This window comes from Eleginops maclovinus, chromosome 18, assembly GCF_036324505.1.
Source record: "Eleginops maclovinus isolate JMC-PN-2008 ecotype Puerto Natales chromosome 18, JC_Emac_rtc_rv5, whole genome shotgun sequence".
NCBI classification, from domain to species: domain Eukaryota; kingdom Metazoa; phylum Chordata; class Actinopteri; order Perciformes; family Eleginopidae; genus Eleginops; species Eleginops maclovinus.
The window spans coordinates 22,520,029-22,546,266 of NC_086366.1; the positions used below are offsets into that span (position 1 = coordinate 22,520,029).

Genomic DNA, 26,238 nt, shown 5'->3' on the forward strand with positions numbered 1-26,238 from the left:
CTCGAAAAACTGTAGTTTTTCATGTCCCAGATTTAAAAATAACTTGTGACAGATGTCTGGCCCTATGACCGTCATTCTGCACATCAAAAGCATCTCAGAAGAATTCTACAGAGGAATTTATGAAGCAGAGTGATCCCCACATTCTCTTTATCCGACAAGTCTTTTGATCTCAGGCCAACATTACTGTGAAATTCTATCACAAAGTGACACAAGACACAGAGCTGCTTCCAACACCATTATGACAATGGAGTTGCGATCCGAATAAACTAATAAAGTCCGTCTCCCAGGCTTTTTGGAGAGAGTTGCTAGAAAGAATTCAATGACAAAGAATCTTTGCTGAAGGAACATCAACAATCTAGCTCAACAAATGTATGGATTTACAAGAATAGATCATTGTTTTATCTTGCTGGACATTTCTCTTTGGCTTTGATTCTCAGGTAGTGCGTCATTCTTTACGTTGAGCCTCTAATTTTGACATAAGCATGCACACAAACTCAATCTGTATATAGGGTACTGTGTACTTACAGAAAACATACACACACTAAAACTTCCCGCATATAAACTGTACACGCCGCAGCGGACTGGCTGAGAGCTTTCCTCCTGATGTTGGGTCATAAAACCTGCAGGCTTACGACAGCTTATATGTTAAATGGTTTTCTCTGTGCTGGCCCTGAAGCCACAGTCACCCTCCTCAACAAACGATCTGGTAGGTAGAGGGGGGAGGATTTAGGGCAAAGGGAAGTCACGGCAGGTCACTGCAAAGGAAGTGCTCCCCTTACAGACCACATTCACTTTACAAAATGTTTCACAACCATATTATAAAAGCAAATAAACAGTGAAATAACTGCAATTAATGAATGTTCCATTGATTGGAATCTTACAGTTGCTGAGTAGATTACAAAAATAGCAACACTTTCTGTGAAATTGGCAAACAAACAATGTTTTTGTGGGAAATAACATCTTTCAACCCATCCCGAGTCAGAACATAGCGCAGCCCAACAGTAATTACTAGTTTTGGAGATTCAAGAGTTGTCATTTTCAGGTCCAGGGCCCACGTAGTGCAAGTAGCAAATATACTTTGGCTTATCCGTGTGCACATGGGTGTGTTATTTTTTTTAGCAATAGGTGTGGTCAGGCACATGGATAAAGCATTGCTTTCTTGTGGCAGCAGAAAACATTTGCGCCATTGAAGGAGGAAAACCTGATCTACAGTCTATGGTGCTATACTTATTTTTTACCAAAATGTGTCATGTCAACTACTGCTGTTTATAAACCCTTGTATGGACATTACACTCAAATCTCTGTGCTCAGCATTTCCTCCGTGTCAGCAAGTGTAAATGTAGGTTACTTTTACGTTTTTGAGGTAGCTTACAGGCCTTCTTCCTTGAGGCCTCACTTTATGCTGAGCCCCCCAGTGGGTTGCATGGGAAAGAAATACAGTTTTTATGACATGCTTATAGTATTTAATATTACATTACAAGTATTGTGCCCTAAGAGGTGAGATTGCTCATCTTAAAAGGAGTTGATGGGACAGATTTTTGGAAGATTCCGAGGGTCCTGTATCCAAAGGCAACATTCATTTGCTTATGCAATTTCACTTCCAGAACAAGTAGTAGGTTTTTCTCAGTTCTTGTGTCATGTGTTTTAGATCATGCACTATGGATAACTTCAATAAAACCCCTTATATTTAGCATAATCTATATAATCATCTTGCTTGGAAACTTTCAGTCTGATCTTCAGTTGTTGTAAGTCAGGGGTTATGGTAAGGGTCCCCAAAGACTGTCGCTAAACAGAACTTACCACGCTAAGATTAATGAAGTATAACTTTACTCATAAGTCTAGGAATTAAGTGTTTGCACCTCACATTCCAGTGTCTTTTCTGCTGTTTGTTTACACGTGTTAAACGTCATTAGGAGCATGATGGTTAACAGGCTCTGTAGGCATTGTTCTGACACAGCGGGGATTCTGGCATCACTTTGTGACAGGTTGATGTTCATCACAGCAGAGCAATGAACCCAGTGCACCCCTCTCCCCCGTCAGGGTATTTGAGGCGAAACGGAATGACGCAAGACACTGTCATCGTCTTTGTTCCAACTCATGTTGAATTAATCAGGGAGACTGCACACTATACATTACTGCTAAATGGCATTTCATCCTCTGGAGGTCTTACATACAAACATACCAGTAGAAATGTTTTTCATAATTCATGTTTGTTAGGGAATGGTGACTGCTTACGAAATAGACTATTTTTATCTGTGCCTAACCCTGACCCAATTAATGGTTCAACACAACTTGCAGAGAGGCGTATGACAAATAGAAATGACGAAGACATTGCTGTATTATTCTCAAAATATCTGAAGTCTTCAGGTCAGATGGTGACGAACCACAGAAATTTCAAACGATGACTATCTTAATACATACTATTACATCCATCACCATTGGAGATGCACAAATTTCTCAGCTAACACCTAGGTTTGGAATAACACTTAAATGCAGATAGAGATGTCAGTACTTCTCTGTTTTCTTATTTACATATTATTTTTTATTCCCCTTTTATGCTAGGGAAACAATAAGTCTTCATTATTAAAAAAAACTGTGATTGCCCTTTATCACATTACCTTTAAATGAGCACACATAAACACATTTAGAAAACTACCTTTAATAGAACATTCTTTCACAAGATAATGTGTTTTTATGAATTGATCTGTTCCAAAAGCCTCTGTAGGTTCCAGCTAAGTACCAAGTCATATACCCAAAGAAAACAGATACAGATAGGGCTACTGCCATCGGCACATACCAGCTTATTTGCTGATGTGCGGATAACAGTAGATTGGGTGGATGTTGGATGATACACTGGTGCACGGTTATGGTGAGCCAATGTAAGAACTCCATAATCTTAAGGGTATTCAAGTTTTTCTCACCCTAACAACAATACATGCTTGGGGAAACTACTTGTTTGATGAAATCTGTTCAGAAAAATATTATTTTGGCAATAAAATAATGGCAGGTCAAAACCCAAGAATATTGGTCTAGCTGTTATCTGTAGAACATATTCCCTTAAAAGTAAACATGCTATCTAGTTTCATGTATAAAACCAGAACAATACAGCATATTTAGGGGATGCTACACAGTATTTGAATTTGTTTAACCAGGTTGGGACAGAGCAGGCCAATGCACGCCTCTACCATCTGTTCCTCTGACAGCATGTTGCCAACTTCTTCTCAGTTGGTTTCCTCGTACCTAATGTGCCAAGTGGCTGTTGTTGCTTTAAAGCAAACATCCTGAACCTTTAACTCCTAGTTAAACAAGCTAGGAGCATTTCACAACAAATCACCACAGCTAATTCATTGCATTAGCCCCCCTGTGAGAGGGAAATCATGCAAGTCTAAGCTTCAGATAAATGCCTTAAGTGTTATTTTCTACTTATGTGTGACTGAAGAATGTAAAAAATGTGTAATCCAGAACAAAGGTTTGTACAGTGCAGTATCTTACAACATTTATTGTTTCTTTTTTTTTCTGTTGTTGGGCTTTGTCTTTTCTTTCAGCCCACCCACACACTCTCACATCTCTGTGTCTTCTACTGGATGATTCATTGTTTTGGGAGGTAGAGGGGAGTGTGACAGGCTGCCAACACCTTTAGTCTATTAGTGGGAGTAAAAAAAGTGCCTGACGCTTTCGCCAAGGTTGCTGAAATTGCCCTTCAAGGGAAAAGAAACATATAGGCCTAACTTTTGCAGTTAGATACAACTTATTTGGGTGGCCAGAGTGCAATATTGGTGCAGTGTTGACGTATTCTTGTCTAGCCCGGAAGTTAGCATCGCAAGGACTCACTAGACAAAAGTCTAAATGGGATTTTTTCATATCACCCACTATTTACATCACTTTTGTGATTTTTGAAGCACAACTGTAAATCTGTAGTAAAAAAGTAAAGCCAACGCTAGGCTATTAAAGAACTACCACGCAGCTGGCGTCCCCACCGCTAAGAGAGGAGGCTAAGGTTCAGAGTGATGACGTCTAGTAGTCTCATTAACAGTAGTCCTTTGTTAGGAACTGCTTTTTTTCAAGAGACTTAAAAGCTTTGGACACTCACAAGTCGGATATTTACTGACGTATTTTATGTCTGAGGGGGAAAAAAGTGAAATTCTCTCGGCTTGTTGACCACAGGAAACACGTAAAGAAATGTATTGACTTCAAAAAGAGGGAACCATAAGGGACTCAATCCAGAGAAAAAGCTATCTGAGAATAATGAAGTCATCATTTTCAATAGGGTGATATAACAATATACATATTATAAGATTACAACTACCGTGCATTGTTGACCTGTCAATGTTAAGGATGGAGTTCAGCTTTATGAACGCCTGACTGATAAACTGCTGCTGAGATTGAGAGCAGTGTCGTGTTACATCTTGCACCGGGGCTAAAATGTGTTTGTGTTAAATTAATTGAGACTTTTCTCTCCTGTAACTGATATTGTATCCTCCTCATTCGCAGGATACTTTTTACATTGATCTGTTAGGGGTAGCAGTGGAAGCTGATGCTGCTCTCCATGGAGCTACGGTGAACCAACCACATCGACACTTAATAACGAGGGCGACTCTGCACCTCGTAAAGCCCTGGAGAGAGAGGTCTGGGATATTGATAAGGGAATAACAACATTAAGTCAGATATCTACAGAGATTCCTTTTACTCAATTGATTCTTCTCCGATATTCATGGTTTGATAAGAATACATTTTAAGTAAATGTTCTAATGATTAGTCCATGAATGATCACTCGGCTGTGTTTAGGCAGGGGAAATCAGCCAGGATGTCCTTACGCTGTCTCAAAACGCTGATCAGAGTATTCCTCTTAAGAGAAAAGAGGAAGGATTCAGAATAGTCTAAAGGTTTCAGTACCCTCCTTTCACCCTCACATTACATACTATCTAAACAATGAACCGTTTTAAAGATGATATCTTTCACTATCAGCAGCATGGTGTGTTTTCTATCTGTAACGACGCTGGAGGACATGCGGCTAAGGTGTAGCTTTGATATGTTCCAGATTAGTGTAGTCATTTATATGATAAGGGATGTTGCAGGTCTTGTAAAGTTTTATTGATTAATCTGCAATAAAATAGTTGAATCATCACCAGCCAACTTTACTTCAAGGTAGCCTGCAGCTCACTTTAAGCAGGTATGAGCAGTTTAAAAATGGAGCATCAATTGTTTCTTTGCCTGTAGATGAGACACATCAGCAGCAGCATCTCCAGTTCATGGATGTATTAAGAAACTTGATACAGCGTTGGAAAAAATTAGGATCTTGAAGAGATCTTTCGCCGAATGGGCCTCTGCGTTTTCTCTCATTGAATTAAAGACGGTGCAGCCATAGTTCCGGGTGCTAAATGACATTGTGGCCTCGTTTTCATATTGACCATTAAACATTTTGAAAATGACATTATTTCTACGCAGCTACAAATGAACCCATAAGGAACAGTTTGTATAATATAGGAACAGTTGCATACTGACTATCACCAATAAAAGCACCTGTAAATGTAGCTTCCATTCAAAAACATCTGCATTGGCACTGTTAAAGAGAGTTTAAATAGCAATGAGGCTTTAAAATACACTTTTAAATATAAATAATTGTTCTCAAAACATGAACATAAATCACAATGTTAATGAAAAACAAAAGTCCTCACATTGGCCCTGCTTGTTCATCTCCTGTCCTCCTCTTACTGATAAATGGCCCTCTTGTATATGAGATATGTGTTAAGGTACATTCCTGAACTTCCACACAACTACAAGAACACTTAGAAGGACTGTGGCCTTTACCCTCATAAATCATATGCAATGTAAAACCCTAATTAACCTCCGGACAGACGGTATGACAGGAAGAAGAGATGTCTCTCCCAAGGCAAGACATGCTAACTCCAGTCGGAGTAAAGTCTTGGTTCGGCCGGTGTAATCACACAGAATGATTGCCTGCTTCTTAATACGTGGCTACAGTTCCTTTGTATGCATCATCTGCCGGGATTAGAAAGCAAATAAACTAGGGGATGAGGGAAAAGGGTCATCCTCCTCCCGCATTAACTCCCCCATTATTTGTAGAAACCTTGAGTCAACCTTGGGTTCCCGAGGGATTTCCTTTGCTTACACACCTGTCACAGTGTTTACGACCTGCAGGGACCTGGTCAGCGTGTTCAGAATGGAGGGTGTGCAATTAAAGCGTGGACAATCAGACATCATTTAGACAGGAAAAACTCTGCCGCCAGGCAGGAGTCATCCCCTTTAACGTTGGTTTAATTACCTAGTTGTATTATTTTTACAGAACCAAATGAATGAGGTGTTTTGGATGTAATGTTATGCCTGCGTCCCTTTTTCCACATAAAAAATCACACACACCCATTAAAAAATAGGCTTACGAGGAAGGAAGGATAAAGACTCAAATAAGACAGGGAGTGGTTGCTTTATTATGATTTGCACAAGAGATTACCTCGTTCAGAGGAACCATAAAGGAAATCCCTGCTCTGTACTATGACAAGAAAAACCCTTTTTATATTGCATGGAGTAAATAATCCAAACAAAACTTCATATTGGCTCCAGAGTGTGGGTGAACATGATTTATACTGAACTCTGACATTACATTAGAGGCAGTCCCTTAAAAAAAAGAAGAAGAAAGGAACAGCACTGGATTTCTGAGCTTGTTTGAAATGTCAGTACTTGAAAAAAAGTCGCATAGTTTCAAGTTCTGCCTTTGCAAAGTGTCAAATCCTGCAAGAATGACAATTGAACTGTCACATATTACTCTACTAACAAGGACAAGAACTAGCGTCTTGCACTACTGACATGCAGTGGCACGTGTGCTGAAAAGGCCAAAAAAAAACTGGCCCCACTCCCACTGGAGCATATCAGTAGTCAGACCAAGATCATATTCACTACCAGCTCAACTATGTCCACACCTTTCTGAACAAATATCACAATATCATGTTTGGGCTTTTCAGAAACATGAATTAAAAGGTAACTCTACGGGGCTGCGCATAGCTCAGTTCAGAGGGATGGGAAATCTATGTTGCAAATTGTTAAAACTGTCACTTGTCATTGCTTTTAACTTATCAATTTAACCTGCATAAATTAGCAGACTTTTCTCCATCGTACCACCAGTATTGATAACAGGTGTAATCAAATTGGTGTTCATTTATTTGATAAACTGGGAGCAAAAAATATTCTCATGGGTCTTTTTCTATTTATATAAAAAGCAAACTACTTTCGGGGCCAGGGGGGAGGGGGCTGTTGAACAGTGTTCTTCACCGCCATCATCTAAACACCATATAAGGCAAGATATTTAAGAAGAATACTGGTTATCTTTCAATAGTTTCAAATACTTGGAGAATCTACGACGATAAGGGCTGAAGCTGTTGGGCCCATGATGGAACAACGTCTTATGAAAATATAAGAAACGTTACGTTGGTTTGTCCTGTTTTTGAAACACATTTACAATATTCAATATTTGAGGTTCCAGTAGTAGATTTCTTGCAAGGTTGCTGATGTGCAATATCTTATCCAGCTTCCTCTATAGTGAATTTGCACCTCCACTCCAAATTCAAATCGGCTGATGGTCTAACTGCTGTTCACACAGGAAGTGATTGCACTTGAAACCACAGCAGTTGTGGCTGCATGTATAACAACATCCTGGTTTCACTATTGCCTTTTAAAGCAATGCAACACTTAGGTACATCAGCTGTTACTTTGTGATGTTGTGATGTACTCTCACATCACAACGCAGTAGTTATAAACAGCGGATGACAAACCCCTCATCAGTAAAGTGATTGGCTGAGAAACACGGTGGAGTAAGTCTGCAAATGAATAGACAGTGTGTAAGTGTAAAGGGGGGGGGAAGTGTGTCTGTGTACTGTGTGGGCAGTCTTTAGTCAACTAGTATGAATACAATTTGTAAGGCAGTGAGACACAATTTCGGCTGCCAGGGATGTCAGTGTAGGAGTGTTGCCCTGGAGACCGTTTTTTAGACTACAGTATTTACAATTAGTACCTCATACTTCACTGCTGATTATTCTAAAATCATACTGAATTTTCCAATTGTCGAGGGAGACAATGAGTCCTCTCATTTTACTGTGATTATCAACTTAAATGGTTGAGATACGTAGTGAATGAAAATGAAAAGTTATGCTTGTGATCCTTTCAAATGTGTTATTGTTGTGCAGAAATAGCCAGCAAAGATTGGCAACAACAATATCCAGAAAACGTTAAAGCAGATGTGATACTATTCACCTTAACAGATGACATAAGTAAAGCAAGCTTGACACTATGTTTTGAAAGTGGTAAGCATCCTGATTTTTTAAAGAATCCAGCTTACAGTGGAATGTGGTACCTTCATTATTATGTTTAATGTTTCTATTTATTTCATTATTACAGAGCTTCTACTATTTTCTTAAAATTACTGGAAAAAATCAATGGCACAATAATGACATTTTAATTTACAAAAAAATGACAATGCTTAATTGTGTTAGTCCCATATATCCATGTAAATAGGATGTTTCAGGCTGAAATCTGATATCGATTTTTTTATATGTATAAAACAATTGACCATTTTGTCCGAAAGTGATGATGATCTAAATGAGATTTACGTTTACACTTCAAGTATAATTATTTTTTCTTTCCATTAACGCCTACTTGTGCATACTGGCGCGACTTGTGGAAAAAAACACTCATAACCTAGTTGCCATTTCTTGTAACTTATTGGCCAACATACACAGTGATACAAATATATCTGCAACTAGCTAATATTGACTGATAATGTCCTGGCTATAATAATGTACATTATAATCTACAAACACAAGTCCCAAATCACTGAGCACTCTTGTAACAATTTGTAAATGATTTCTATAAATAGGATTGGTGGAAGGCAGCTGTGGTTGGATTATCACCTTTACAGATTGAATACTATTTGCAATGTAATCATTTATTCTCTTCAAATGTTGTCAAATAGTTCTGAGGGTTAACAAATAACAAATCCGTTCAACCAACAGTAGATCATTTACAATAACATGAAGCTGATGTGAAAAAACTGAAAATCTGTTGGCATCACTTTGAATAAGCTGGAACCAGAGTTTGGCACTTCTGCTTTTAAAATGACCTACGTTAATTGATACATTTTCTGCCATTGAACTACTCAATATATTTTTGATCGACATATCTAAATGTGAGAGTTAGATTCCACGAGGGCATGTGATCCATCTGATGCAATATTTTCCCTCTACAGGAAACTAGCCTGCTGAATGTTGTGGTGATTTACCTTAATACGTGTATATTCATTAGTGCATCAACAGGAAATGTAATGACAACAATGCTGATAACTACTAACCTTTTATGTAATTTTAAAAAGGGATTAAAAGACTTTGTTGGTTACAGACTCACAGATAGCGTGTTGCTGTATGGTTCATTATCGGACTTTGTATGCAGTCATACAACACATTGGTCCATTCATTTCTCACTGAGATACAGCAGGTCACTGGGGAAACCTGAGCAATGTGTGGGTGGTTGCCAAACTCTTTGCAAAAGCTCAACTGTTGTGGGACAACTCTCCAAAACACCCAAGATTATTGTTTCCCATAAATTTCATATAATGATACTTCCCTAGTTTTTGGTAGCTTTAACTCACAGAAAAATGCTATGAAGGCTTTAAAGAAAAACATAGTCAGCTGTAAACTTTGAAGGCGCGGACAACTACACAAACAAAAAGGAGGGTCTGTCCTCACTCAGGATGAGTCAACAAACTGTGGTCCATCAATATGTGTTCCACAGTGAAAAAAAGCTGTGCACAAATGACTCATAAAACCACAAAATTAATCAGCATTCAGACACTTCCGGTTACCTAGTCTCTAAGTCAATGGTTTTTGAACGTCTCGTCTATGTGGTTAGACAAGCTTTGTGTTTTCTGCTAAAACATCCAATATAACATGAATTACCTCACTGTACCTCACTCGTGTATGTCAGAAGCTCCTATGAATCTTAAAAATGGCTGTTGCTAACAAGGGTCTAAATAAAAGCTGCACAATTTTCACAAATCTGCCTTTAACTTAGCATTTGTGACAGTTTGGATGTAGATGTATTTCCTTTATATCTTAACATTAGTGTTTTACACCTGGTAAATGTATTAACGCGTTAAAATAATAGAGTTGCAAAACCAAACGAGTAGGTACCATAAATGTGTGCACCACAGAGCTTTTTTTCTGCAATATTCCAAAATCCCATTACTTTTTGTCGAGGGAGTCCTTGAGATGCTCACTTCCGGGTCAACCTACAAAAACACATCGTCACTGCACCACTATGTTGGCACCTACGTCAGTAAGTCCTTGAGAAGCAAGCGCTGTTATGAAAAACTTCATAAATACAGGCTCTGCTCTGCAGTTGAGACCCTGGCTGTGCTCAGTGGTCAGACAGCTGCTCGACTGAATGTAATAATTGTGATGCGGCAGTGGGTGTTCTTCTGAGACAAGGAAATGAGAGTATAAGTGAGCTGAAGCCCAACTGATCCAGCTCTGCAGCTGTGAAAGCCGACCAAGTGAGAGCAGCCAGCTCTGAGAAATGCTCTGAATTCATCTGAGTCCAGACCACCTGCACGCAGCAGATGTGCTCCACGACACCGAGACACTGGCAGTCTATGCCCCTTGCCGGCCACTGGAAACTGTTCTTTTACTCTTTATAGACTGCTACTAAGTGTTTTCTTTATAAAACTGCATCCTTGTTAATCCACTGAACAATTTCCCTGCCAGACAAGTAAGAATGTCCTTTATTTTCTTGAATGTCTGTAACTGTTCCACTCAGCATTCTGGGACACAACATCAACAGTGGATTCTTAAAATGACGGAAAAACGTTCATCCATGGCTAGGCGTCTGAAAGGACCCAGGCAACAAAATTACTAAGTTTCCATTATTTGAGGATCTCATACTGTTACATGGTTGCTATGCATGAGCTTGACCAATGTGATTAACTGAGGGAGGGTCAATTTTTCCAACATTTGCTGAACTCTCAGGCCAAGCGAACACATTCCATTATCTGTTCATGTGATACGTAACCTCAAAACAATCTACACTACAACATATCCTTCAAACAGTGGTATAAAGTAACTAAGTACATTTACTCAAGTACTGTACTTAGGTACAATGTTGAAGCACTTGTACTTTCCTTGAGTATGTCCATTTGTTGCTACTTTGTACTTTTAATCAACTACAAATCAGACGTATATAGTGTACTTTTACTCCATTACATTTATTCATTTATTACCTTTGGTTACTTTGCAGATTTTGTTTAATGATGTAAAACATAATCAACTCTTAAATCAGACTTTAGTTACAACTGGAGTAAATTCACAAGCTACCCTACAGTATAGAAAGTCATTAAATCTGTCTGCTTTGATAACCACATTAACACATCAGTGATTATAAAGACAACGTCTAATACATATGAATCTGAAATGGCCCAAATTGCATAATGAGTACTTTCACTATTGGTACTTTAAGAATATATAATATAAATGCCAATACTTTTGTACTTTTACTTGAGCAACATTTGTATTACAGGAGTTTTACTTGTAACAAGTATTCCTACACTTTGGTATTTCTACTTATTCCACCTCTACACAACTGAGGCTACAATGTCTACATCAAATCTCAATTTTAGTTATGTTCAAAGCCTTCTCCCCCCACCCAGCACTGTGTGGGATGGAAAGGGTAGTAGGAATAGCAGAACAGAGGACATGTTTTAAGTTGAATTGTAAAGCGCGTCTGATGGCCCAGCCGTGGGTCCAGTTGAGAGTTACCTCTTGCTAAATGTCTTCGGTGATCTTCAAGGTGTGTAATCAAACTACGTTAGTCGACAACGAAAACAGATTTGTTTTTTGTCTGAGGGCGGTACGTAACGGTGCTATTCTGTCAACACACATCCCGGCTAAACGCGTTTATCTGACACGCTCTTAATGTGTATGTGACATTATCAGCCAGGGTCGTTTTCCAATCTTGATACCAACATTCCAAACACTAGCACTTATGTAACCAACATTGAAGAAGAAAGGTATCTATATTACGGCTAAGAAAACGACGTATTATGGTTATACAAAACCCATTGCCAAAAATGTGCGTTTAATTGTCGCTGCTCTTGGGCTAAAGGAAAGGATAGGAAGGAAGAAGGGACATTGCAACAGCCCCACTGTGCCAAAAACCTACCCAATGCTGCGGATACGGCGCAGGAGACTTGGGTCCTTCGGTCAGACAATCTTCACGGAATCCAGTGCCAGTCCTTTTGAGTCACTTTCCGGGCATTTTATGTGTACGCAGACCGTGTCAGTTGCACGGTAGGGTAGACTGGCGGTGTTACGACTGATATCAACCAGACTGCTGCAGCAGCACTGCTCCACTGGTGTAGAGAGACGAGCTGTGATTAGTCAAAAATGTAGAGACCGTTTATGTGTCGGAGCTGCGGATTGGTCAAACGCTGTGGGACGGAGCTACCGTAGATTTAAAAGCACAGTACATTCACAGCGAGTTAGAATTCAGTTTCAGTCCTTCAGTCAGAAGGGAATGAGTAGTAAAACACAAGTAAACACTTGAATCGATTTAACATATCTTTAATACCTGATGTATTATCAAAAGCAAAAGTATGCTGTCTCTTTTCAGCTTATAGCAGCCTGAGTACACACTAGTTTGGAGCAAATGTGACCTTGTCTGCTCCCTATATAAATGTCAATTGCCTACATTTCTCTAACCACGGGATGAAAACTAAATAATTTGAATTTTGGCCATTCTGAAGTTAGCCCTAAAAGATGCTTTTTTTTGAAGATGGAGAGCAGCAAATGAGGGACCATATAAAAATCCAAGCAGTTCAGAAGAAATGCAAAAATAAGGTTTAAATACACATTAAACATAGAAATATAAAAAGTACAAATATGTTATACTTCATGTTACATAAAACTGACTCGTAAATGTTTTGTATTGCATATTAAAACATCTCCACATGCAGTCGTGGTACCAATGCATTACATGAGTTGATGTCTCTTTTACTTCATATCAAGTGAAGCAGCTGCTGTGTCCCATAAAGGAGACAAAAGCCAAGCCACCACATTATCTGAGCTTGAATGTCATGGAGAGACTGAGGCAGCGGGACTAAAAGCACTTCAGGCCTCTGAGAGTAAGGTAGGGCAGATCAAGGCTCTCACCAAGATAAAGATTGCTTTTCTGTTTCGGAAATATTACTCATTGGAAGCTTTGAAAGCAGCGACAGAGAAGAGATGTCCGGAGATCAATGATGCCATTATTGTGAACGCTCTAGTTTCGGTCACAGTGAACAGTCAGCAGAGACTCAGCACTCAGCATCTCTAGCGTTCGGAGTTCAAAAGTGCATGATAACTGATACGAGCACATATTAGAGAGTGGACAATGTGGCATTTAAAAGGCTGATACTGATACTTCCATCTTCAAATGAACTTGCAGAAATTCAGCATATATACAGTAGACTGCCTGTTCCCCAAAAATGATGTTTTCCTCCCAATTAATTCTGACAGAGTAGCATTTTAAAACAGCACTTTTTTTCCACCCTTAAATTGTTTGATTTACTACCACTTTCACATAATTTAAAAGATTATCAACCAATAGAAACAGAGCAAAAAACCATGCTGCTGAGGTCTACCGTTATCCTTCATCATATCAGATGACTGGATATATGATATTTAAATATTTAAACATTTATTGATCTATCTCTAACAAATATCTAGTCAGTCAATGGACAGTTGACACCTCCAGGCCACTCAATTAGATGCTCAGTGTCATACAGTGTTGATTGCAGCAAAACCTATTGGTATGAACAGATATGGTTTGGCCAACTCTCATATGTCCCGTGAGACTCATTTACAGCAGAAACAATGCACAGTGACAGCATTCCTTTGAGATGTGGTAATCAGTCCGTTTATATTGCTGATTTCTTCACCTTAATCCAACATTCCTCCTCATTCAAGGAGGTACAACTCATCATCCACTGGAAAGCTGTTGAGGTAGATGAGGGCAAATATAGCTGCAGCCACAATGCCTCCCCTGGGGTCTTTGACTCAAGGGTCTACTGCAGTGTGAGAACGGATGAGGGTCATTGGAAAATGGGAGGAAATGTATGGTGTCTAACAATGCCCATCTCCTCTGGGAGGAGGTGCACAGGCCAAGGTGTTGAGGTAAGAAATTGTTTATAGAACAGAAAAAGTGCAAATGAACAGGATTAGCAAGAACGTTTAAAGTTTAACAATATTAAAGTTAACCTTACGCAAGTAAACTGTATAATGCAGAATAAAAGGAAGCTAACCAATTAATAAACATCTATTTGACATTAAGAAATTGTCCAATTGTGGTTAACTAGACAAAAAAGGTGCCTAGTTAAGGAAAACGGTAGAGCCTTGACTCATCAAAAGTAACAGAAAAAACTGCAACCACAACCTAAAGGAAAAATAAATACTTTTGTCTTGGCTTCATATATATTTTTCACATTGGCAGGTTGTAATATCTATATCCATTTAGTATATGTTTGTTATTAGAAATACAGATAAAGAGAAAATGTGATAAGAATACTTTTACCCTAGCATAGTTTATACTTTATGTAGAACCTTCCGTAAAGTAAAAATGGCATTCTTAAATATTCAGATAAACCCCAGAGTAAGCTACTTATTTTTCGTCGAAGTTAAAGCTATACACAAACTTGCTAACCAAACTTTTCATTGCTTGAAATAATCTAAGTGTTCTTCTCAATGTATGAGTTTGTATTTTTTAGCTACGTCAGTTACTATATTTAGCTGTGACATGAAGCTATTCAATTTTTTCTGACGTGGTTTGCATACAGTAGCAGGAAGTTGGTAATGTGGCACGAAGAGTTGACGCATGCATCAAAGCTTCCACAACCCGAGGACGTGTTCTTTCTAGAAAGAATGCATGGCCTTGATTGACAGAGTAATTTGGCTCACCCTGAGTGTCTGTTTGTCAGTGTTTGTTGTTCAGCTGTCCAGTTTTCCCTCTGCAGAGACATGCCAACAAAAAGCATGCAACACTGCACTTCTCTAAATGTAAGACAAATGCCTCTTGTTTTTACTCTGTCGTTGTGTGATTAAACCAAGTTGACTGCAGTAAGAGTTGACCATACTGTTCCCACACGTTCCTTGAGCAATACTGATAATCATTCTGAAGTTAGTTTCATTGCTTTTGCAACAACACAAAAATGCTGAGACAAGCCCATTTGAACCAGGAAGAATTCAGCAACGGACCATTCAGGATTTTTCTGTGATGACCTGTTTTTTTTAATGTCTTTTACACTACTGTAACTCAGCATTAGCTCATTATATTAAAACAACTGGACAATTTAGCGTTGTACTAAAGTAGGATATCAGCACAGTAAATGTATTGTTTCTTTCTGTCTTGAACAGATTCGGATCTAATGACTCGTGTTTAATTTATTTCCTTCAGATGGCGCTTTCGTCTGTTTTCAAATGTTTATCATCCCTTCTCACTTCTCCTTGCTCTAGAGCTTAAATATATGCAAAGACAATTGTATTAGTCTCTCATTGTAGAGCAATTTCAAAGTTAAATAAAAAATAAAGCTTGTCGACCAAGTAAGAAAAATATTTCTGGGCAATGGTTATCTGTCAAACTTGTACTGACTGTAAAGTGTTGAGAGTTTTTTTTAACAATATTATACTGAATATCCAACAATACATTGCACCACAGAGCATATACTATATATTAAAACTTGTTATATCATAGATTATGGACTAAAGGTTCCTCTGTAAGCCACTATTTCATCCCAACTAACATGAACACAATATCAACGCTAATGTACTGATGTTTTGCACGTATAATGTTTACCCAGTTCATCTTAGTTTTGAGTGTTAGCTTGCTAATATCAGCGACTTAGCACTAAATATATAGTCTACAGTTCAGGCTTAATGTGTTAGCAGGTATATGGTCATATAGCAGTATTGGACAAATATATATTTTTCTGCCAAATGAAATATGAAGGGTTTAACAAAGTCAACATGAATGCTAGTACCAAATGTAATTGCAACTCTTGGATTGAAACAGGATGAGACAGATTAAATATCTGCGTGGAGTCGGATGACAGATTTGTGCTGCTTTGGTCTGTCAGGGTCTTTAAATCATCTCAGTCATCAACTTAGAAGTTCTTAGCACTTTGATCTGCATCCAGATAGTATTAATATCATGTGAGCCGATGAAACATACTACTGAGGGCTGAAACAGGAAACACTCTGTTCACACTATCTACCATTTAATCAGCTTAAGCACAGATCATACTGTATCTTCTCTGACATTATTATCAATGGAGAAACATTTCTTATGCTTGGCTCAAATTGTGTCAGTGGTAACATAGATGATCAGGGCCTTATTTGCCGTGCACCTCAGATTTTTGTCTTTGTGTTTCGTCATAATGCCCATATTGTACTTGCAATGCCAGCAGCAGATCTCCTGCTTCGTGGTTGCAGTAATAGGATATCCCATGTGTCTTTCCTGTTTACAAAGGGTTAAAGGTTTTTCTTTGCCCACTCGATGAGGTTGTTCCTATCATAGAGCTTGACGTGATTTGACTCAATTATTTCTTCCTGTACTTTATGTAAACAGGAATCATTTTTGGTTAACTGTAAGATAACTTACTTTTACATTAGAAGTTGAGTATCTAATTAGTCCATATGTAGCATAGACGTGTTTGATTTATATGACCCATAAAAGACTCAAAAAACATAAACAATTCAACATAAAGTGTCCATCCGATATGGATTACTAGAACATCTTTGGAAAAACACCACTGTGAGGTTGAACAGTGTGAGAGGCTCCCACACACTGTCATTCCTCTTGTGTCAGGGGTATCATCTGTCCCCATGGGCCTTCTTGACCAGAGTTGCAGCTCACATTCAGATCTAAAAAGCATTGTAGCTGCACTACTCCTCAAAAACAAAAGTTTAAATCTATGTTTTCTTGTAGGGAAATAAGTGACAAACTAAAGATTCCTTGTAGATTACTTTGTGGAGAGTTTGCCTGGATGTCATACTTATGAAAGATAATATCAACTTGAGTTAAAAAACGGCAATAAATCTTTCAGTTGTTTGGCATCTGATAAGCCTATAACTCTGAATCCTGTAGGATCCCCTTTACTGTCTTTATGAGGCTGTAGCAGGCTCACTTTCAAAGCTATAGTGACGCAGATAAAAATAAAAAAGCCTACAAAATCAATTAAATCCAACCATGACATGTCTGCAAAATAACAATCTCAAGTTAGTCCATGTTCACAGGGGTCCCTTGACCTCTCACCTCAAGTTATCGAAATGCAAATGGTTCTATAAATCTCCCCCCAAGTGTCCTTAGTCCAGGCATGCACTCTTTATGTTAACCTTCACAGTTTTGGGCAGTAGCAATAGAGTTTTCAGCATGTGATTCCATATACATGTGTTATGTTTGCCTTTGCTGCATGTCTAGGTCCCTTAACAGTAATGCATGAATAGAGTATTGGAAAGTGCAGACTCTTATGGATCAAATGAGCCCAAATGCAATCATGTGTAATGATGCTGTTCCCCATAGTATCTACTTAATTTGATTGTGGCAAGAACATTTTTGGGAACTTTATTTTATATAATATACAGTATATGATGTATATTTGTACCAAAAAGAGTGAGCCTTTAGGCTGCTTCTCACCAAGTAATGTTTGTAAATCTATCTGTATCTACTTCTTGTGATGCCAAACAGATATCAAATTCCCATGATGGTTTAAGTTCTCCAAAAAAATTGTGAAGTTTCTGAGCTTATTTCATATTCAGCTGGCTATGTTACCATTTCAGCCTTTTTGTTTGGCACATGAAAAAAGCCAATATCCTTTAAAATCGTCAACTTGACATAAATCAAATAGGGACCATGTAAACAAAGAAAGCAGGCAACATACAGTCTGAGCTGTTTGACCATCGTTGCATGTCAAAAGTCCTTCAGAGCCCCTAAGGCCTTTCTGTCCTGAACAGGCAGCTCCCTCTGGCTGCTTCCCAATTAGCAGCAGTGCATCTGTGCTGATTAGTAAACAGCTTTTCATCCCCCTGCCAGCAAAGGATGCCAGAAAATGAGACAAGGAGTTTATTGGCCTAGATTCCCAACTATTCAAAGTCTAACAAGGTGAAGTGGCACGCATGAAATACAAAGACGAGGGCAGTCTATGTCGCCATGTTTTTTGCCTTCCAAGGGACCATGGAGGATGAAAATAGAAGAATTAAGTAACATTAGGGATTTGCTTTGGGACTTTACAAGCTCGAATGATCTCCAGTATGAAAGACAACCAATACAAATTGCTCAAGGGTCACAAGCCATTTCTCTATTAATTTAAAGCTGGTCTATTTTGGGAAATTTACTGATTAGCTTAGCCTATTAGCTTTGCTGTTTTATGTCTTGAAGCTAGCCTACCTTAGCATGCAAATATTAAACAGGATAAACAGCTAGTATGTCTCTTTCCGCAGTTAATAACCTTTTAACTACCTTTATAGCTGTCTTATTTGAATAATGTTTGGTGTTTGTTTAGGATTGTCATAGTTTCACCAAAATCACACTGGTATTATATATTCTCCTCTAGTTTACGCCCCCCCCCCCCCCCCCCCAAAAAAAAAAGTACTCTGGGCCTATCAGGAGAAATATTAATTGCCTACATGAACAAAAGAAATGTATTTTAGGGACATCCAACTATACTTCTGTGAAACGTCGGTGTTGATAGTTTGCGAGATTTTGGTCTCTGTAGAGAATGGCACATTCTGAACCCCACTGTTTTGGAAGCCTTCCGGATACACCTTTTTTTTTTGCAGAGGATTTACATATGACAGCAGAAAAAACATTAGTTCAAATACTAGAAAAATGATGACTTAATGCATTAGGTTTCTGGTATTGTGCATGCTTGCAGAGCCTTTGTTAAGCTTATTAGAAAGATTTACAGGTGCCTTTCTTACTATAACAAGCTCAGACGTTTGCAGTCAAAGAGGCTGACAAACTGTTGGCCAAAAAATAACTAGTTCTAGTACATAACTCTCACTAAAACTTTTTTGAAGTCATTTCCTTTGTTTGTAAGACAAAATACAACAGGTCAGTTTTTCAGATCCAAACCAGGCTAGCTGTTTAACCCGCACTTTCTGTCTTATTGCTACGCTAACGTACCTTCGCTCCAGACTGGAAAGTATTAATACTGGAGGCACCAGGAAGCAACAAGCCTAGCTTCCAAAGGTAAAAACAAATAACTCAAACACCACTTGTAAATTTGATTGATAAACCTGTAATAAATTCTTGATCAAACCAACAAAACCTGAAAGCTTTTGTTATTCTTGGCTGAGCTAAATTATTTTTTTGCTGGCTCTGGTTTATATATAATGTATACTTTACCGGATTTCTCCCTAAATTGAAGAATGTTAAGTGCTTGGCAGTTTTTCAATACAGCTGGACCTTTGATGAAGTCAATGAAGATGGAGTTTGATTTAAAAAATCTTTACATCGTAAAACTGATGTAAGCATGTATTTGACTGAAGTTTAAACAACTAATATGCAGTTATAGTACTCAATTGCAAAAGAGAGCAACATTAGTTATTTTAATCTATCACTTTGAATTTTTCCCTGCCAACAGAAAAAATGTGTTTCTTTTTGTGTGACTAGTTCTTGTACATAGACACACACAAGCAGTCTTGTCTTGTTGTTATGTTAAATGTGAGTCTGGTGAGGTTTTATCTCACAGTAAGCCTATCGTCAGGGGTCTGTCTGTACTTTTGGCATATGGTGAATGGGGGTTTTTGGGGGGTGTGCAGCAGGAGTGTGAGACCACAGTAAAAGACATGGATGAGTGATGGAGAAATGACTCAATATTTATCCAAGCCAGACGTCTCCCACTATTTAAATACATACATGGCATATGTCACAGCAAGAGCACCGATCTCAAGTTTGTAAATAAATATGCAAAAATGAAGGGATAAAACCAAAGCACTAAACAGTAAGTATTGACTATGGAAACATAATTGATATCAAATAAAATAGACATTTTCTAAAGGTATTTATCTTTATTCAAATAGCATGTCTTCCTGATAAAATACTGCTAAATGTGTTTCTCAAAACTTGTTTCAAAATGAGAATTAATATAAACTGTAGAGAAAAAACCTGCTGTGAAATTAATGTTCACCATGTGGAAGATGCTGGAAAATATCAACCAATAGAGAAGATCCACAGTGATTCAATATCAGGAGAATTCACGTAAGGACTGTATACTGTTTACTATATGTACAAAGCAAGTTAAGAGTCTTCAAAATCTTCTAAGAAATAGAGACTGCAACCACAGGCAGTGGAATACTGTTATTATGTTATTCTGTAATGAATTGCCTTCTTTAAAAAGTAAATCCAAATTGCCATGGGCAGCATCAATAAAAATCCTCATCATACACTTACATGATGGCTTGAAATAGAAGACATTTCACAGGAGAGATGTTTCATTTCAGAATCAGAATCAGAAATACTTTATTTATCCCAAATTGGGACATATTTAAAGATATAATAGTGAAATAGATGTCCGGACCATTACATTGAATGACAATTTTAGCACTTAATGCTTAATTTCATATATATTTTTGCACTTAGTTTTTCTCTAAATCTAAGTGAAATAATAAAGTAGACAATGTAGTTTAACTTAATATGCTATTAATGTATTTAATTATCTTTTTTGTTAATTTATTGCATGCGGACCCCAGAAAAGGCTTGTCAAGTCTTTGACCCATGTACAATGTAAATGTCCTTTCCGGGAACCAGCACCTTATCGTGATGCGTTTGGTGTGACGTAATCGTCACCGGGTGACGTCACTCAGCAACCCCAACTCTGAATGACTTCCGGTGTCACTGGGCCAGACTAAGATTGGTTCAAAAGACCTCATGACAAACACACATGAAAGCGAGGATACCCGGCCCGGAGGAGGCCCGGGGTCCCCTTCTGGAGCCAGGCCCAGAAGGAGGACTCGTCAGCGAGCGTCTGGTAGCCGGGCTTGCCACCGAGCCCGGCCGGGCACAGCCCGAAAAAGCAACGTGGGCAACAACTCCGCTTCCCTGTCCCACGGGCCCACCACCTACGGGAAACAGCAATGGGGTCGGGTGTGCTGCCAGAAGGGTGGCAGTGAAAGCAGAGGGTCTCGACGGACCAGACCCGGGTGGCAGAAGCTGGCTTTGGGGACGTGGAACGTCACCTCTCTTGGGGGGAAGGAGCCGGAGCTTGTGCGGGAGGTGGAGCGTTACCAGTTGGATCTGGTGCACTGTAAATAATTTTCCTGTAAAATAACAGTAAACAGCTGGCAGCAGGGTTGCCAGCAGTATACCGTTATCTTTACGGTATTCTAATGTAAAATGACTTTACAGTAGTAGTCTGTAAACCATAAATAGGTACAAATTTCACAGTCTAATACAATAGGAAAATAAATAGACAATTGCTTAAAATATCAATTATTGTGAATATTATGCAAAATAAGAAATAAAACCGTCAATAAAAAATCAAATACCTTTATTTCAAAGAACAATGTCAATGTCAACATGAATACTGTTACTTTCAAAAAATGGGAAAACAGAAAATAAACCCTTTTGGATGACCCTGAGAAGACATTACCAGTAGCAAACAGAAACAGCCTACTAATGTCTGCTTTACACTATGACAATAAACTTAAATTCTCAAATTGCTCATCAGAGACTGCCCCTAACCCTTACCAAACGTGAAGGGCATAACCTATAGTTGACTTTTTTTTAAAACACATTTTTGAAAGAAAAATGCCCACAGGCTTTTATTTTTTTCCATCTTAAAATAGTTAGTTTGATTAAAATGTCCTCAAAAGTCAACTTAAAAGATTTACATTATGTAATCTGCAATGTATTCCGTGCCGTCTGTGAAAATATACGTTCATGATATACGTTCACTAATAACATTGTGAACATATGCAGAATTGGCAACATTTGGAAAACAAACTGAAGAGCAGCCAGCAGCACAAGACATTCAACATGTGCATTAAGGCCACTTTGAAACTACTATTATAGCACAGTAGAACATTTTGAGAATATGCATCAATAATATGCATCAACATAAACCTTTAGGGATGAAACTGTAAGGTAGGCACCTTACAGACCTGCAGGTTACCTCTTAAAATTGTCCTGTGAGGTAGGCTTGTGTTTTTACGTCTTCTTGTGTACTAGTCTTGTTGTTGTGGATCCAGGAGAGTTGATCATCACTTTGAGAGCCGCTGTTCCTCTCTGCAGCATTATTCCAGTGTTGCCACTGTCAAACAACAACAAACAATCATAATCATAAAAATACATAAACTATACAATCAGGGATGTACAGTATACACTCCAAGCTAATGCTTATAACGTTAATAATACCAGTTCTTTTGTGGCTTATTGTGGCAATGCCAGACTGTCAAAACAAAGAGAGCGAGATAAAGAGCTCACCGATCTATATGAGGTTCCATTCAAAGTCAATGAGATTCTTCACTAGCATGGCAACGTGTGTATTGACTGCTGAAGACTTCTTCTGGACGCTCACACTTTTCTTCTTGGAGAAACCCTTTCCCCTTTTGGCCTTTGTCCCTCTCTCTGGATTCATACCAATGAAGCACCTTAAATCAAAATAGTCTAAGATCAGAGTGGATTGCAACAACATACTATTTTGTGTACATTCGATTAAATGCAATGACTTGTTTTTTTCTTTTCTTCATAGCACAAATAGAGTGGACGAATGACATATAGAAGTGACATCAAATGGAATTATAATAAAACCTATAGTCAAGTCAAACAAAATACCCAGTGTGTGTGTGTGTGTGTGTGTGTGTGTGTGTGTGTGTGTGTGTGTGTGTGTGTGTGTGTGTGTGTGTGTGTGTGTGTGTGTGTGTGTGTGTGTGTGTGTGTGTGTGTTGTGGCTTGAAATGTACAGTACTAATACCATTTTATGCAAAATACAAACACATTCATTTCATTGTATATATCCATATAATGATGACAAGGAATGAAGGGGTTTTACCTCTAAATGAATTCCAGAGTGCATATCAGCAAAACTATTTGGGTATTGCCTGACGATATTTCGAGCCACAGTAAGGCACTGTGTGCGAGTGGGGTTAGCTTCATACCTTCTCATTTCTTCTGCAAGTACTCGTACCATCTGGCGTCACTCCACTGGTTTAGGTCTCTTGCCATCTTCAATTGCAGAACGAATTTCCTGTGGCATTTGTTCCCAAGGGACCTGGAATGTTTCTGGCTATGTTTTCAGTATCTGAGATGTGGAAGGTCTGTCACTTGGCTCGCTGTTTCTTGCCTGGCTTGGACATGATGATGATGAACACTCAGACACCGAACAATCACTACTCAGTGGTGACGAAGTTGGAATGACTTGAAAATCCAATGTAACTGTCTCGGTTTCTAAAAAAACAAACAAACCAAAAAATAATTAGGGCACATAACTAATAAGCTATATCATATATATGTCACTGCAGACATTTGGACAAACGTCTACTTAACGCTCCTTATATTAGGCATATTTGAAAAGTTTAAAGGTGCATTATGTAGTTTTAGAAAAAAAGAAATTCCACAACTGAATAAACAAGAGTATATAACAAGAGAATGCTACACTACATTAACCATACATTACCTAATTTGAATGCATCCAGGAGTTTTCGGCGCTGGATAACAGGTAACAGATCAGCAATGTCTTCCTGTTGTACATATTTTAAGTCTTCTTTTGACTCCAAGCCGGAGCTCTGAAGTTTCGATATTATTTGCCACTGGGTCTCTTCAGACAGATTTGGCAGGGTCTTGCAGATGATCTCTTTGATTTCTTCAATCATGTCTGCCATCATTCTGGACTAGAGGGAAACAATGGTGAGGAATTATCAGTGGTGTGCCATGTAATCAACTTCTCTTTTAGTTTGAAAAGGCTTATATCATGTAGGTCCTGAAAACTTTCAATAATTGTCTGAATGACAGAAGATGTAAGCAAACACTTTGCTTGCAATTTCAAATAAAAAAGGGCTACATTTTTAAAGAACTGTGATTCCTCAGCAATTTCTGGGTAAACCTCTTGTTCATCACCTGCATCACTGAGAGGATCAATCTGCATATCAGACTGATCTTGTTCACTCTCATGGGAGACTGCAGGATTCACAACGGACTCAGCCAAATTTTCCTCAGCACCATTTTTATGTTTCCAACTCATGTGTGATGAGAATATTGATAAAACTGTAAAGCTCTTGCTACAGTGTCTAGAAGCAACTGTTTCCCCCTCTCTAATGTATGTTTTCAAATGAGAGTAAAATGCCATCCAAGTTTCACACCTTGCAATGCAGATATCAACATGACATGTTAGTTCAACACCAGGCAAAGTAGGCCTAACTACACGTTTGTTATGTCTGTGAATGTGACACTTGAACGTTGAAAAGTTTCGAAAAGTCTGACTGCAATCTGGTAAAACACACTTAAAAGTTAAGTTGGGTGCATTTTTATGAATTCTCATGTGCCTTACGTATGCCACTATTGTGGTACAGTTATGACAACAGATCTGACAGGGGAACAGTTTTGTTACTGCCCGATGGTAGTTCCATTTCATCAACAAACATGCATTATTAGCATTGATTACAGCTGCTGGCTGCTTTTTAGTGACACATTATCGGTCTTCACGCAGAAATGTTTAACCTGAACCGAGTTGCAATGTTACGATTGTGAAAGAGAAGCCACAGATGATGCAAAACGTTTTGACAAAGCCAAAAGTTGGGAGATGTAGGCTGTGAGAGACATGCGGCGACAGATACATAAATAAAATGCATTCACAAAGAGTACAGAAAGGCAATATTTTCACACCAATTTTCCGTTTAAACAAAAAAGTGCAATCCTAAGCCTTGAGGATTCAAGTGTCTCTCTAGCCGAATTATGCTTCGTTAAACGTCGACACAAACAAAATAAAACTCACAAAAACCATCTGGTTAGCCGATGTTCCAATAATCCAATGGTTTGGTTGAAATAAATCCTTAATAACCGCGCAAGATGTAGACTAATTATTCCAGTAGCCTAATGCTATTTTCCTTCTGCCTCCATCTGCCGATTGGCCTCTCTTACCGGTTAACAAGCGTTGTCCCTCGGGTGCAGACGTTCGGCTAATGTTAGCAATTTTTTTTTTTAAATCATCCAAACGTAATTTTGTTTTGGCTATTCAAATATAGGCCTCCCTGATGTTCAAATCCCTAGTAAACAATCTCCTGAGCATCAGTCTGATATCAAACAATATTGGCAATATACATAAGATTTTAACCGCTTACTTTGTAGATGCAAGACCCGATGGATGTTGATGAAGAACACTCGATGAACTGTAGCACATGTCATCTAAATTGTGCGTCCTCTTCTGGAAAATCTGATATCCAAATGATTGTTCATGAAGTCCCTCCAGGAGTTGATGGCAAATTATTTCCATATTTTTTTAAAAGAAAAGTGACCAAAAGCAGTAGGCTAGCCTAAATTTGAAAGACGTCAAACTTCTGACCATGCTCCAAATTCCCCAGTCAACACTCAGTTTCCAAAAAATACTGTAGTGTCCTGTAATTTAAAACATCAGCATACTGTTTAGGGCCTCTGTCCTGTTGCTCCAAGTTAGGCAGCCCACAATGCATTGCTAAATACAGTTCTAAACTGTTTAACATGAAAACAGTATTTTACTGTCGAAAATTGGCTGTAAATTTACAGCAATTGCTTACAGTGTGGGGCTCACCTCTACGCACAGCGTCGGCTCTGGAACCTTACTTCTTGATAGGGGTCGGACTCTATTCTTCTCCGGAGTTGCCCAAGGTGTGAGGCACGGAGCGGGTGTGGGGATACTCACAAGCCCCCGGTTGAGTGCCGCTTTGTTGGAGTTTACCCCAGTGGACGAGAGGGTCGCCTCCCTACGCCTGCGGGTTATGGGGGGGAAAACTCTGACTGTTGTGTGTGCTTATGCACCAAACAGCAGTTCAGAGTATTCAGCCTTCGTGGAGACCCTGAAAGAAGTCCTGTATGGGGCTCCTGAAGGGGACTCCTTAGTCTTGCTGGGAGACTTCAACACACACGTGGGCAATGATGGAGACACTTGGAGGGGCGTGATTGGGAGGAACGCCCCCCGATCTGAACCGAAGTGGTGGTTTGTTACTGGACTTCTGTGCTAGT

At 38.8% G+C, this 26,238-nt stretch overlaps 1 protein-coding gene across 2 annotated transcripts in view; it reads right to left on the reverse strand.

The window, feature by feature from the left end:
* tpst1 (tyrosylprotein sulfotransferase 1) overlaps nucleotides 1-12,408 on the reverse strand; it is a 39,646-nt gene extending 27,238 nt beyond the window's left edge. For both annotated transcript variants that reach the window (XM_063906817.1, XM_063906816.1), the window contains exon 1: nucleotides 12,217-12,408. The gene's annotated coding sequence lies outside the window, so the exon portion shown is untranslated. The remainder of the gene's footprint in view (nucleotides 1-12,216) is intronic.
* Nucleotides 12,409-26,238: the final 13,830 nt, after the last annotated feature.